The 14,566-nt window shown below is 35.3% G+C and overlaps 1 pseudogene; it reads right to left on the bottom strand.

Moving 5' to 3' along the window:
* Positions 1-2,009: 2,009 nt before the first annotated feature.
* Positions 2,010-2,128, bottom strand: LOC111730161 (annotated as a pseudogene).
* Between the last annotated feature and the right edge of the window lie 12,438 nt (positions 2,129-14,566).

Genomic DNA, 14,566 nt, shown 5'->3' with positions numbered 1-14,566 from the left:
TAACTAATAGAACAGATTCCCTTTCAATTTTAGAGTAATGTCAGCCTAATTCGTGTCTTCTATCATCTTCCCCTACTCTTTAAGTAGACTACATTCAAAAATCGCTTTCCAAAAATTTATCACCATACTCTCACCTTCTACACCATGATTGAGAGAACTTCTCTGCCTCTTAAACCACTGATTTGATTTTCTACAGTTCTTTACTATCACCAATATAGATTCTAATACTGCTATGTATTTAAATATTTATTAAAGGCTATCCCTGTTATCGACTGCCTTTCTCCTTAAAAAAAAAAAAATCAAACTGTCTGAATTTCCCCTTATCTGTTTTTAACTATAGTAAATTTTCCAATTTCCCAGCTTATTTTTTAATTTAATTTTTGTTTCCCATTGGATTTCACTCTGCTTTTTCAGAAGTGAGAGCATGCACACAGAGGACACAATTTTGGGTCTCCTTCCAATTTATTCCCTTCTGTGGTTGATGGAATTCTTCTGTAGCTATCAGATGGTTCACTATTATCTTTGGTTGTTATAAATGTTTGTCTTTTACAATGTCTTCTTGAGTATTTTAATAGACTTAGGAAAGAGTATACATGAATGATGAATATGATGCCATTTTGAACAGAAAGGCCCTGCCTGTCCTTCAAAGGACTTCTGCCTCAGGTGGCACTGACCAGCTATATTATTGGAAGTGAAGTGTCAAATCAGGCAATAGGCTGCAATTAGAAGCTTGCACTACAAGGTAAATGATATTTCCACAGACTATATCCTATGGGAAGAGTCTCCATTTTACATAATCAATCCTTATAGAAAATTCATTCTTACCAAGAAGAAATAGTATTTAGTAATTTAATGACAAGCTTGTTCTTTCAAAAAAGAAGAGTCTCACATTTTAAGCCTTTTACATTTTTTTATTTAATAACATAATCTTTAACTACTCTTCCTCTCCACCCTATTTAGTAGAACTTTTGGATGTTTAATATCTGTGACTGGTTTTCATTGTTATGGTTGTTGTGGTTGTTTGTTGTTATTTTAAAGGACTTTGGCAGGAAATGAGTTTGGGAAGTTGAAGAGGTTTCTAGATATCTGTACTATCTTTTAAGGTAGCAAAAAACTCCTTGTGAATTTGAAGGAGGCATTATTTAACTCCAATAGAATAAGTAAATTCAAAATGTGTCGAATTTTTGGCCACGAGCCACAAAATTGGCTCCAAAGCACAGGTAATGTTGTTTCAAAGATTGCTTTTACAAAAAAAAAAAAGAAAAGAAAAGAAAAAAATGTACTACGGTTAGTTCCTTTGTATTTATTAAGTGATAGGTGACTATAAAAGAAGTTTATGAATTGTATATTCCATTTGTATGTGGTACTTCAATCACAGACATTTTTTGAGTGGTTATGTAATACTCCTCAGCTTTACATAGTGTCCTTAAATAGAATCACAAAACTCCTTACTAAGAGTTTCATTCATAAATAAATAAGAAAAAAAGAGCTTTGATACAAGATTTAAATAGATAGTGTGACTCAATGGTTGAGAGCGGGAGTGTTGGTAGAGATGGATAGCATCCAAGAAGAAGAAACTAAATCATAAAAGGCTGTGGAAGGTTAGAATTAGAATAACAACATGGACAGCAGAGCCCACAGATCATTTTCAAGAAATGTTTAAGCACATGGCAGTATTAGAATTTGTACTGGTGAGGATTTTAGGGACAAAGTTCTCTCATTACAGGGTGGAAAGAAACAAAGAAATGAATATGACATAAGAAAGAAGATAACTGATATGGAGGACAGAGATTCTAAATTTTAATCTAACAAAGAATAGAATTTTTAACAGACAAATGAAACAAAATCAATAGTTAGTTATTGAAGAAAATTTTTTATTTATTTATTTATTCATTCATTCATTCATTCATTCATTTATTTATTTATTTTTTTAGGTGAGGCAACACTTGGTTGACCTCACAGATTGCAAGGACCTTGTCAGCTTACAATCCCTTATTTTTTATTTTTTATGCCTACAGCACCTGGTCTTCCTAGGTGATCTCCCATCCAAATACTAACCAGGCCGAACCCTGTTTAGCTTCTAAGATCTGACAGGATCGGACTTGTTCAGGGTGGCATGGCCGTAGACTGAAGAAAATTGCATTGATCTGAATAAAGATCTAACTATGTAGTGTAAAAGCGAATACTGAAATTTACAAAAAAACAAAGTCATTTTCAGTGACAGAAAGGAAGTCGGTGGTTGCCAAGATCAAAGCTGGGGAAGATGGCCTATAAAGGGGCATAAGGAAACTGTTTGGGGTGACAAAAATGTTCTGTATCTTGATTGTGGTTGTGGTCAAAAAGGTACCTTGTTGAAACCGTTAAATTGAACACGTAAAAATGAACTATATTGTAAGTAAATTATATCTCAATAAAGTTTATTTTTATTAAATTTTGATTTGTGATAATTATACATTTGCATGTTGTTGTAAAAGATAATACAGAGAAATCCTAGATACTCTTTATTCAATTTTCCCCAAGACAACATCTTGCAAAACTATAGTACAACAAGGATATTGACATGAATATAGTCAAGATCCATTCCTGGACCATATTGTGTGATGTTGCCCTTTGATACTCACACCTATTTCCTTTCTGCCTCCACTTTCTCCTTAAAGCCTGGCAACCACTAATCTAGTCTTCATTTCTATAATTTTTCTCATTTCACAAATGTATATTTAAAAGGAATCATAATATGTAAATTTCTGAGATTGGCTTTTTTCACTCAGCATAATTCCCCGGTAATCCATACAAGTTATTAAATGTATCAAGTTTGTTGCTTTTTCTTTTAAAAAATGTGGAAAAAAACAAAACATAAAACTTATCACCTTAACTATTTTTAACTGTACAGTACAGTAGTGTTAACTATATGTACACTTATGTGCAACAACTCTCTAATAGAACTTTTTCGTCTTTCAAAACTAAAACTCTATAACCACTGACCAACAGCTCTCTTCTCCCTCCCTCCAGCCCCGGGTAACCACCATTCTACTTCCAGGTTCTAAGGATTTAAGTACTTTAGATACTTCATAGAAGTGAAATCATACAGTATTTGACTTTTTTTTTTATACTGGCTTATTTCACTTAGCATAATGTTCTCAAGTTTTGTCCATGTTGTAGCAAATGACATTCTTAAATTTCCTGCTTTTTAAGGCTAAATAGTATTCCATTGTATGTATACACCACATTTTCTTTATCCATTCAGCCATGAATAGACATTTAGGTTGTTTCCACCTCTTGTGTGTACAAACATCTCTTCAAGACCCTGTTTTCAAATTATTTTGAATATATACCCAGAAGTAGGATTGCTGGATCATTTTCTATTTTTAGTATTTTGAGAAACCTCTATACTGCTTTCCATAGCAGCTACATCATTTTACATACCCACCAGCAGTGTATAAAGATTCTAATTTCTCTACATCCTTGCCAAAACTTATTTTCTGTTTGTTTTTGATAATGGCCATCCTAACGGGTATAAAACAGATTTCTGATTGTGGTTTTGATTTGTATTTTTCTGATGATTAGTGATGTTGAGTATCTTTTCATATGTATGTTGTCCATCTATATATCTTCTTTAGAGAAATGTCTATTCAAATCTATTGCCCATTTTTTAATCAGGTTACATTGTTTTGCTGTTGAGTTCTAGGAGTTGTTTATATATTCTGGATATTAGCCCTTTATCAGATATATAACTTGCAAATATTTATTCCCATTCTGTAAGTTTCCTTTTCACTATGTTGATCATTTCCTTTGCTGTAAGTAGTTTTTCTAAGTTTAATGTAGTCCCATTTTTCTATTTTTGTTGTTTATGCTTTTGGTGTCATATGGAAGAAATCATTGCCAAATCCAATGGCATTTAGTTTTCCCCCTATGTTTTAATAGCTCATTTCTATATAGTTCTGAGTAATATTCCATGGTATGGATGTACCACAGTTTGTTTATCCATTCACCTTTGGTCTGTTCCCAATATGAGGCTATTAAGAATAAAGCCGCTATCAACATTCACATACAGATTTTTGTTATGGACATAAATTTTCATTTATCTGGGATAAATGCCCAGTAATGCAATTACTGGGTTATATAGTGGTTGCATATTTGGCTTTTAAGAAACTGTTAAACTGTTTTCCAGAGTGTCCGTACCCCTTTATGAGGTATACACTTAATCCAGTTTCTCCATGTCCTCACCAACATTTGTCATTGTCACTATGTTTCTTCCTAAGAAGTATGTAGTAATATCTTATTATGGTTTTAATTTGCATTCCTCTAATGAATAAAGATGTTGAACATCTTTTTATGTCATTTGTATGTCATCTTAGATGAAATATTTGTTTGTGCCTTTTGCCCATTTTCTAGTCTGATTTTTTTTTTACTGTGGAATTGAGCTGACTTTTTTTTTTTTAGACTAGGACTACTAGTCATTTGTCAGCTATGTGAATTGCAAATATTTTCTCCTAATCTGTAGCTTGTCTCTTCGTCCACTTAACAGGGTGCGTCACAGAGAAAGGTTCTTAATTTTGATGACATTCGATTTAACATTTTCTCCTTTTATGGATTGTGCTTTGGTGTTAAATCTAAGAACTCTGCCTAGTCCTAGGTCCTGAAGATTTCCTCCTGTTTTTGTTCTAAAAGTTTTAGTTTTATGTTTTACATTTAAATCTGTGACAAATTTTGAATTAATTTTTGTATACAGTATGAAACTTAGATCTATTTTGTTTGTTTTCACCTATGGATGTCTAATTTCTCTAGCACCATTTATTGCAAAGGTAATCTTTCTTTCTATTGAATTGCTTTTGCACCTTTGTTAAATATCAGCTAGGCATATTTGTGGGGTCTGTTTCTGGATTCTCTCTTCTGCTTCATTGATCTAGGTGTCTATTTGTTCTTCAATTACTGTAGCTATAAAATGTCTTGACATTGAGTAGACTAACTTTTCTCACTTTATTCTTTTATTTCAAAATTGTTTTAACTGGTCTAGATCCTTTGCCTTCCTATATAAAATTTAGAATAAGCTTGTCTGTAACTTAGTGGAATTTTGAAAGGAATTAAGCCCACTTTCAATACTAAGACAAGTGACATCCTTCCTACATTGTCTTCCAATCCACAAACATGGCATGACTATCCATTTTTTAAATCTTCTTTGACTTCCTTCATCAGCATTTTGTAGTTTCATCATACAAGTCCTATATATGTTTTATTAGATTTACTCTTAAGTATTTCACTTTTATTTTTGAGAGATTGTAAATGATACTGTATGTATTTTTAATTTTGGTGTCCACATGTTCATTGTCAGCATGTAGAAATACAATTGATTTGAGTCTATTTAACATGCATCCTGCTACCTTGATGAACTCATGTTTTAGTTCTAGGAGTTTTCTATAGATTTCTGACAATTTTTTATATAGTCAATTATGTCATCTGCAAACAAAGACCGTTTTATTTTCTTACTATACAATCTGCATGGTTCTTATTTCCTTTTGTTGCCTTATTCCTTTTGTGGCTAGAACTTCCACAACTTCACAGATTCTCTTTAACAAATTGGTAAAATTCTCCTCTATTTCTATTTTTCTAAGAGTTTTATCATGAATGGTTTTAAATTTTTGTCAACTGCTTTTATTTCATTGATTGATGTAATCATATAATTGCCCTTTAGCCTGTTAATGTGGTAATACATGGATCGAATACTCAATATAGAAAACATGCCAATTTTCCAGTAGTTTGGAAGAGAAAAACCAACCCTATAATAAGCTTCAGAGGTTAACCTCCTTTGGTCTGAGCCAATCAGAGTTGCCCCTCTGTCCTCCTCATCATTATTAATTTGGGAAAGGGCACAAAAGCCAGGCTCTAACCTTTAAGCGCCTTGTGATCCCTGGGCCTTAGCTATAGTCCAGAGACAATCAATGTAATAAGTAGGCACAGTCAGACTAAAGCGAAGCACCCTTCCCCTCTGGAGGTGATTAATGAAGCATGCAGCCATAATTGCTATTAGCAGTGGCTCTGTAACCTTAAAGGAAGTCATTTGATGATAAAACAAACTAATAGAGAGCAGAGAATCAAAGTCAAAGCCCTAATTCACCACACTCAGGGCCCACACTATGCAGGTCTTTTCAGTTACTTAAGTTAATAAATCAGTAGTTTTCATCATTGACTACCCATTAGATTCTTCTGAGAAGCTCACTGATATCTGGGTCTCATTCCAACCAGTTTTTTAGTGTTCCGAGCTAGGCTCCTGGCATTGGTATTTTTTAAAGCTCTCCAGGTGATTCCAAGCTGCTTATAGAATTGAGAACCACTGCAATCAACTCTATTGTTGCTGACTATTTGATTTAGGTTTTCCCTGACTTGCTCTTTAAAGTATTCTAACTCCATGTTTCCAAAGTTTAACATGCATGAAAATCACTTGATGATTTTATTAAAATATAGATTCTGATTCATAGCTCTACAGTGGGTATTAGTTTGCTAGGATTACTGTAACAAAGTACCGCAAACTGGGTGATTTAAACAAAATAAGTGAATTCAAAATTTTGGAGTCTTAAAGTCTTAAATCAAGGTGTTGGCAAGATTGGTTCTTTTTGAGGGTTGTGAGAGAAGGACTTGTTCCAGGCCTCTCTACTTGGCATATAGATAACATCTTCCCTCTATGCTCTATGCATGTCTCTCTGTGTCTAAATTTCCCCTTTTTATAAAAGTTACCAGTCATTTTGGACTAGAGTCCACCCTAATGACCTCTTTTTAACTTGCTTACCTCTGTAAAGACCATTTTTCCAAATAAGTTTACATTCTGAGGTTCTGGGGGGTAAACTTTATAGATGAACTTTGGTGAGACATAATTCAACCTCAAACAGGTGGGGATTGATAATTTGCGTTTCTAATAAACTTCCAGGTGATGCTGATACTACTAGCCCATGGTCTAGTATCTTGCTTCCTGATAGGTTTCTTATCAGTAAGACTGGGTGGAATTGAAGACCTCCTATTCCAAGATGAATGGCCTTGAAACTATCTGAGGACAACTGGTTGGTGGGCAGAGTGCTAGAAATGGGTTACTGGTCATGGCTATGGTATGGATTAATTATGAATTGTACAAGAGTACATCCCCCTCAAAGAGGACCTCCAAGAGAGACTTGGAGCAATCAAACACATATAAATATTACACTAAAAATTCAGAAATAATTTACTCTTGATGGCTTTAAAAGTAAATAGTACTTTTATATAACTTTATTTTTTCACCAATTTTCCAAATCTTTTGAAATATTTATGTACTAATAAGCAAGAAAAAGAAAATAATGTTATTTTTAAAAGAATTATTCTTAACTAAAAATTAAACAACAAAAAAGTATTAACATTAACCAGTTCTTTTTCTTAATTTTCATGAAAGAGGACAATAATTATTGACTGTAGTATAGAGATACACTAGTATGCTAATCATTTTTTCCTTATTTGGACATTATACTGAAATTTTTATTAATGTCAGTTAAAGTACTAAAATCTTCCTGTTTTCTGTATATGGAACCAAGACTATTTCCCATCTGAGATTTTTGATCATAAATTTGAAGTGAGTCCAGTCAGTAAAGTTGTTTTTTTCATTAGCAATGTTCAAACTCAAGATACAGATGTGGCATAAATAGATAGTTGAATTTAACCAGATTCAGCTTTTGCCAGTCAAGCACAATAAAAGGAGAGAGGAGCAAGGAATATAAGATTGTAAGGAAGGTTATAGTGCTGGGCAATGAAATGCAGATTAGTAGGCAGGGAAGTAAGGACACAAAGAGAATGAAGAATAGTTGAAATGAGACACAGCTAAAGATTAGTGAGAGTTCTTGGAGGGTCAGAACTAGAGTGAGTTAGCAATATAGAAGGTGATGGTCATTCTGGGTTGTTTTTATCAAATCAAATTTTCTGAGGTGGCACAATTATCCCTGATTACAACATCTAAGATATCACTGCCTGAGTAAGTTGCCAACATGTGGAAAAGATCATCGAAGACAAAAAGGTCAGAGGATTCTGGGTATTGTTTGAATTGTCTGATTGGATGTGGAAATTGCTAAGAATGAAAGGAAAAAAAGACAAGAGTGATATAGTGAGCCAAATGCTGACATTTTCAATAAATGAGAGGCCAGGAGGCCAACAGAAGATAATAAGGGCTAAAGGTAGTAAAATCTGATGATATGCACATCAAAGATAGAAGGAAAGACAATTTAGAAGTAGAAAATAGAGGAAAGTGATAACTACCTAGCCTTCCAGCTAGGTATATGAAGGTATATGAAGCAGGAAGAAAACACAGCTATCATTTGAGAAGACTGTAGAACAGGCAGTGTTCTCAGGCGAAAGCCAGGTTGAGGTAACTAGAGCAAGAAAGCAAGGGAACTTTCCAAGTAAAAGTTGAGACTGTAGGAAAATTGATGATGAGAGATTATGATGGGGAGGTTTGGAGAGTGAGGGAGTGGAGAATGGCAAATGAGATGTGACTGAGGTTGTTACCAAGCAAGAGAAGTGGGATGTGGGGAGCCCAAAGACGACTAAGGATGTGAAGACCGGTGGGACTGGTCTTGAGTTTGTGCACTGCATGACTGGTAAGCTCCGGGAGGCCTTGTATCTGCTTAGGTGTTAAAGCCCAGGGGATGTGATTCAGTCTCTGCAAGGAGGGGTCCCTCCCAGAGTGCTTGGCTGTGCTCTCCTCATGTGTGTCATGCTTCATATGTATGCCATGTTACATTTGTGAATGCCATCTTGTGACAACAATGGCCAGTTGCCTATCAAAAGTTCATGCTCTCCTTTCTTAATGCAGAATGAGATGCAGCTTCATGACCAGTAACTACATTTCCCTGACACTTTCTCTCTCCCACTCCTTGTGAAATTAGGTGTGATTAAGTTGGCCAATGAAATGCAAACAGGAGTAATGAATGCCAAGTCAGCCTTAGCCCACAAACACTTATGCTCTCTCTCTCACCCCTTTCACTGGCTAGATGTCTAGATCAAGATGACATTTCAAGCCTCATATTGAATATGGCAGAGCCTCTCTCAGCCTGAATGGCTATACAAAGCGACTGTCTTCATTAGGAAGCTTTATGTGAGAACAACATAAATTTATGTTAAATGAGCCACTAAAATTTCAGAGTTTATTTATTACAGCAGCTAAAATTACTTTAACTAATACCATCTATCATGTGTTTCATAATTGGAACCAGAGACCTCTTCAAAAAATTACTAACTATAGTGTTTCTATTCCCCACCAAACATTATTCCACATCCCCTCCCTTGATCATGCAAGGAGAGGACTAAGAAGAGGTGAGAGGTGAGTAGTTGCCTTCATGAGTAGTACAATGTATCTAAGGGGGGAGAGAGAGTGCCCCTCACCCAAAACCAAGTGAGAAAAAAGGTAATACGTAAGATGATGGATACATGAATCAATTAACTCAATGGTGAGAATCCTTTCACAAAGTATGCATATATCAAATCATCACAGTGTACACTTTAAATATAGTACAATTTTACTGGTCAATTAGATCTCAATAAAGCTAAAAAAAGAGAAAATATATATGTATCTAAGTCTTGAAGAGGATGGAAAGAAGGTAAGTCATAGCCAGACTACCTACCTCTCCACTCGAAGGGAGAAGTCTAGCCTTTGGTAGGACAAAGAGAAGGCTTTAAATTAGGTGTGAGATTAAACTAGTACTAGTTCTAATATTAAAATAACTGGAAATTTATTAAGTTGTCTCCATATGAAACTAAGAGATGAGGGTGGGGGGGTTCAAGAAAACAGAGTTGGAAACATTAATTGGTAAAAATCGAGACCATTCCATGTCTCTATCTCAATAAATTGAGACTCTTCAATATAGAGGTTATACTTTATATAGTCATTCTGACCTGTACATATTCATAGGTTAATAAGAGAGATGCCATACAGAAGGAATACCTAGAAGTCATAAATAGAAATGAATTAATTAACTGAAGATTGGATACATATTCATAGAGGGACAATGTGTTTGACTATCATTTGGGGCTTTTGAGTTTTTAATAATGGTGCTGTTGTATAGTAGATAATTAGATTTCATGACGATAGACCAGGTATCTCATCCTATCTCTATCACTCAAGAGCAACCAGAGTTTCACATGTCACTTATCATCTTTGACCTTAGGTTCTTTATCTGGAAAATGGGGATTATGAAATCTACTATGAAAATGGATATTACTAATTAAATGTAACAGGGCCTAACTGAATAGTTGACATATGCGCTCATGGAAAACACTTAAAGCAAAATCTGATAATTATAAGTTTATAAGGATGGTAGGCTAATTTTTATTCTGACCTTGTTGTCAATATCAAATACAGCACAGATATGATACTGACACATCACTACCAAGAGCAAATTATTCCTTGGTTAAAGACAGCAAAAGAAATTATTCCATGCTGAATCACCAAAGTGTGTGTGTGTGTGTGTGTGTGTGTGTGTGTGTGTATTATATTTTATTTCTTTATATTTATATACACACATGCACATACTCTATAGCAGTTATATACATATAACTATTTTCATGGAGATTTGATTTATAGCTTTAAAGAAAAAAATAGCCTTAAAAGTGTAACCCCTAATGTATCCTTTCCCTAAAGCCATAAACACACTTCTAGTTATCTTGTCCAACAAAAATATACCACAGCAGGTGGAGTCACAATAAAAGTAAATGTTTTCAATCTTTTCATTCATTTTAGTCTATTCCCTCAACAAAAACTTCAAACTCCAGGTGCATACAGCATACTTCTGCTATGACAAGAGCAGTGTATCTTTGTAACCTGGGTTTCACCTAATGATGTGTGAACTAAATGTTAACTGCAGTGAAATGACTCCAAGCCAAGAAAGCCCCAGTTGACAGGTCTTGCCTGGAAGAGGGACTAAGCCACAGGAACACACCAGAGTGGGATTGAATCTCTGGTCCTTGAGAGATCATCATTCCATCCTTGCCTTCAACTTCTAATGTTTCAAGAGCAGTGTGTAAATTTAATTGGAATTTTCAGTTTGCAGACGTTCCTCACTTTAGCATCCAAATTTGACCTCAGTTTGGAAGCTAATGTCTAAATGAGTTTGAGAGAAGAGTAGGTTTTAAAAAAGGTCAAACCATTCAAAGTAAAGCACTAACCAATTGTTATAGGGAAGCAGTTTCACATCTGGAAATGGTTATATGTAGAACAGAAGGAAGAGTTTTCTTAGGACAGTGGTTTAGTTACCTTTTTAAAACAAAAAAGAGTAACCTAGAAATTCCAGCTATTCTCAAATGCAAACAGGCTACCTCTAGCTAGTGAATATATTTGTTTCTTATTTCAACCAGAATCATCAGTACTTTACCCATAAATAGTTTCTATCAGTTGTTGATCAAGTAAGGCAAATTTTAAATGTCCCTTTGAGGTGTTCAAGGTCAAATCTATGTGTTCAGACATCTTATCTCTTTAAAAAAAGAAAAATGCTATGAGAAGCATGGTTTTGGCGTTAGACTGCCTAGATTTTAACTTACTAGCTATGTGACTTTGAGAATGTTACTTAATCTTTCTTTATCCTTTTGTTATCTGGGAAATGGGAATAATTCTTATCTTAAAGAGATCTATGTTCTGTTACTATATTAAATTTTATAGCTTATGTAAAATACCTAACAATTAGGAGACTGTGTTAGTATAGAAAGCATTCCACAAATGCTCTCTTGACTCTCCCTTTCTCTCTTCAGCCTATTCTTTGTCAATTTATTTTTCCAAAAGCAATATATTTTTGGCAAATATAATGAAACAGGAAGCTGTATGTACCCTACATCTTAAAATGTCAGTAGTATAGCATAAGAGAATATAAGAAATTAAACGTTTACATGGATTTGAAAGTATTCTCCTTTGGATATCTCAGAAAAGATTATCATCACAGTTAAAAGCACTTCATGAAATATATCTTCTGACATGTATTTTTACAATCATAGCAAACTGTATCTTTACGATTTCACCTTCCCCCCACTCAATCATCAGCTCCACCAAAAATAATCAATAGTCATATTATAATCATCTTGATTCATCAAAATTAGTACAATCACAGCCCCGGGGTTACAGTACATTCTGGACCACAGTGTGTCTTCGCCTTTGCAACCAATCTCTTTCTAACATTCAGAGTCACTAATAGGCAAGTTTGCAAACTAATACTTTGCCCAGACCAGAATATAGGAGAGAATTTTGCTTTACACTGAGAAAGATTAGTGTAGTTAAGAAATGATGCTGAAAGCAACATTTTACTCTGAAGGAGCAGGTTATCACCTTTCAAATGAAATTCAGCCGGAACATTTATATCACATTAACACCTGTGAATGGAAAAGAGAGAGAGAGAGGATATTTACAAAGGCACTGTGTCATTGTTTGTTTTTATTGCCTTTCTCTTAAGTTTTTCTGAGGTTTATAATATATTTCGTGAAATTAGTACTAATATTGAATCCTTTCTACTTTCCCCACATTAGTCTGGGTGCAAGAGTATATCTGTGAGTACGGGTCAGGGGACTGAGAGAGGCCTAGTGCCACTGCTAGGGTCAAGGAGATCAGGGTGACATCTAAAAATGATTACATAAACACCAGATTCTACAGACCCAAAATGGTGGAACAATACATCGGAATTATCAAAAGAAAACAGAGTTGTTTGTCCTCATTTTTAAACCTCTAAGGGGAAATTTCAGGCCCTAAGTTTGGGTCTTTGTGTGAAGCACAAAGTGCAGGACAAGATAGAGTCGATATTTAAATGACATGCAAGGCAGGGAGCTGCTTGATATGGTTAAGCATTTGCTCTCCTTACACTGTTCTGTTTATAAACATTCCAGCTATGTGAATAATAAAAGAGCCAAGCACAGGCCTTCGTCAGCCCCTCATGATCTTTCTTGTACTGTAGGGGTTCAGGAGGAGGTGTTGAGTTTTTGTGTGCTAAAGCTTGTCAAGGACACATCAAAATGTAATAACGAAATCAACTACCAGACAGATTGGATGGCAGATTTTGGCAGCTAACAAGGAGCTTTCTCATTATAGGTTGTGCAAGCTTGTGGGTTGCACTGCAATTAGAAATATATATATATATTTTTTGCCTGAGCTCTTCTTATACTTTTCATTCTCAGAAGTGATAATAGCAAAAGACTACTTCTCACTCCCTACTGTGCTCTACTCATCTCCCTGCTGCTAAAGTAACTAGTATCTTAGTTTAACATCATTTTTTTAAAAATCAGCTCAATGCTTTTCAGTATTTATGAGATATTAATCTTTCAAGGAAAAGTCAGTGATATATTACTTAAACTAATTCTCTTGAATTTTTTTCCTGTGTGTGCAAAATATTCTTTTGGTATTTTTTGTGATTGTTGTGGTGGTTTTCACCATATTTCTCCAGTAGGAAAGCAAGATCTTTATTTCTTAAGAGCTGATACGTACTCACTACTGTATCACACAGGAGTCCATAATATTGTTAGCAACAACTAAATCATTTCCACAGAAACTAATTTCAGAATTCAGTAGAAAAAAAAAAAAACGGCACTCTTCTTCTATTTAATAGACAGAGTTTATGTAAAACAACCCAGTGAACCAATCAACCTGTTTTTCAGAGGTTAAAGGTGAGACATCCAAAGGGGTAAATGGTTTCCTCAGAGATTAATAGCCTACCTGGGCCAGCATTAGGACTTCATGTTGCTGATGGGGCAACTCCCAGATTATTCTTCTTTAAACCAGGAGTCCCTAATCTTTTTGGCACCAGGGATATGAAAATCTAATGCCTGATGATCCGAGGTGAAGCTGAGGTGGTGATGCTGAAGAGGAATTTTCCACTCAACTGGCTAACCTTGTAATCAGCTCTTTGCTCTGCTTCTGTAGACATGCGTGCCGCCTAGGCCAGAGGGCAGAGTCACCTCAAGATCAACTGAAGATTCAACCTCCCCTCTGTATGCTCTGTCTAGATAGCAGATATATTTTCTAACTTCCTGTCTGAAAATCTCATGCCCGTAGCCCATAGCAACTCCTGTGTTCTGTAACTGCCTGAGGACAAATTAGCCAATCGGCTCATGCCAACTTAACTGCATAGATAAGCTCTATAAAAGTAAGGTTACCCAAGATCTCAGGGCCCAGATCTTCAGAGTGCTAGCTCTTCTGGTACCTCCAGCATAATAAACCTGAGTTCTCCAACTCTCCAAGTGGTGCTTGGTCTCTTGCCAGTCTGATTTTTCTGCAACAATGCTAGTGCTGGGGAGAAGCCTTGCTCTCTTTCTTACTCACCCGCTGCTTACCTCCTGCTATGCATACTGGTTCCTAACAGGCCACGGACCAGACTGGTACCAATCTGCACAGCCGGGGGCTGAGGTACCCTTGGTTTAAACCATAAACAATCTTAAAGGGGCATGGAGTGGAAGTGGAAGAGAGAAAAAAAGAGATGGTTTATTGAATTCAGTTTTTTAAGTACACTTGGAAATGTTTATTCAAGAGTCACCTACCATCCTGAGCATATTCAATAAATAGTATTCAGAAAACTAAAAAGCCACATGCAAA

This window comes from Pteropus vampyrus, unplaced genomic scaffold (assembly GCF_000151845.1).
Source record: "Pteropus vampyrus isolate Shadow unplaced genomic scaffold, Pvam_2.0 Scaffold302, whole genome shotgun sequence".
NCBI classification, from domain to species: Eukaryota; Metazoa; Chordata; class Mammalia; order Chiroptera; family Pteropodidae; genus Pteropus; species Pteropus vampyrus.
This window is presented reverse-complemented; position numbering and strand designations above follow the sequence as displayed.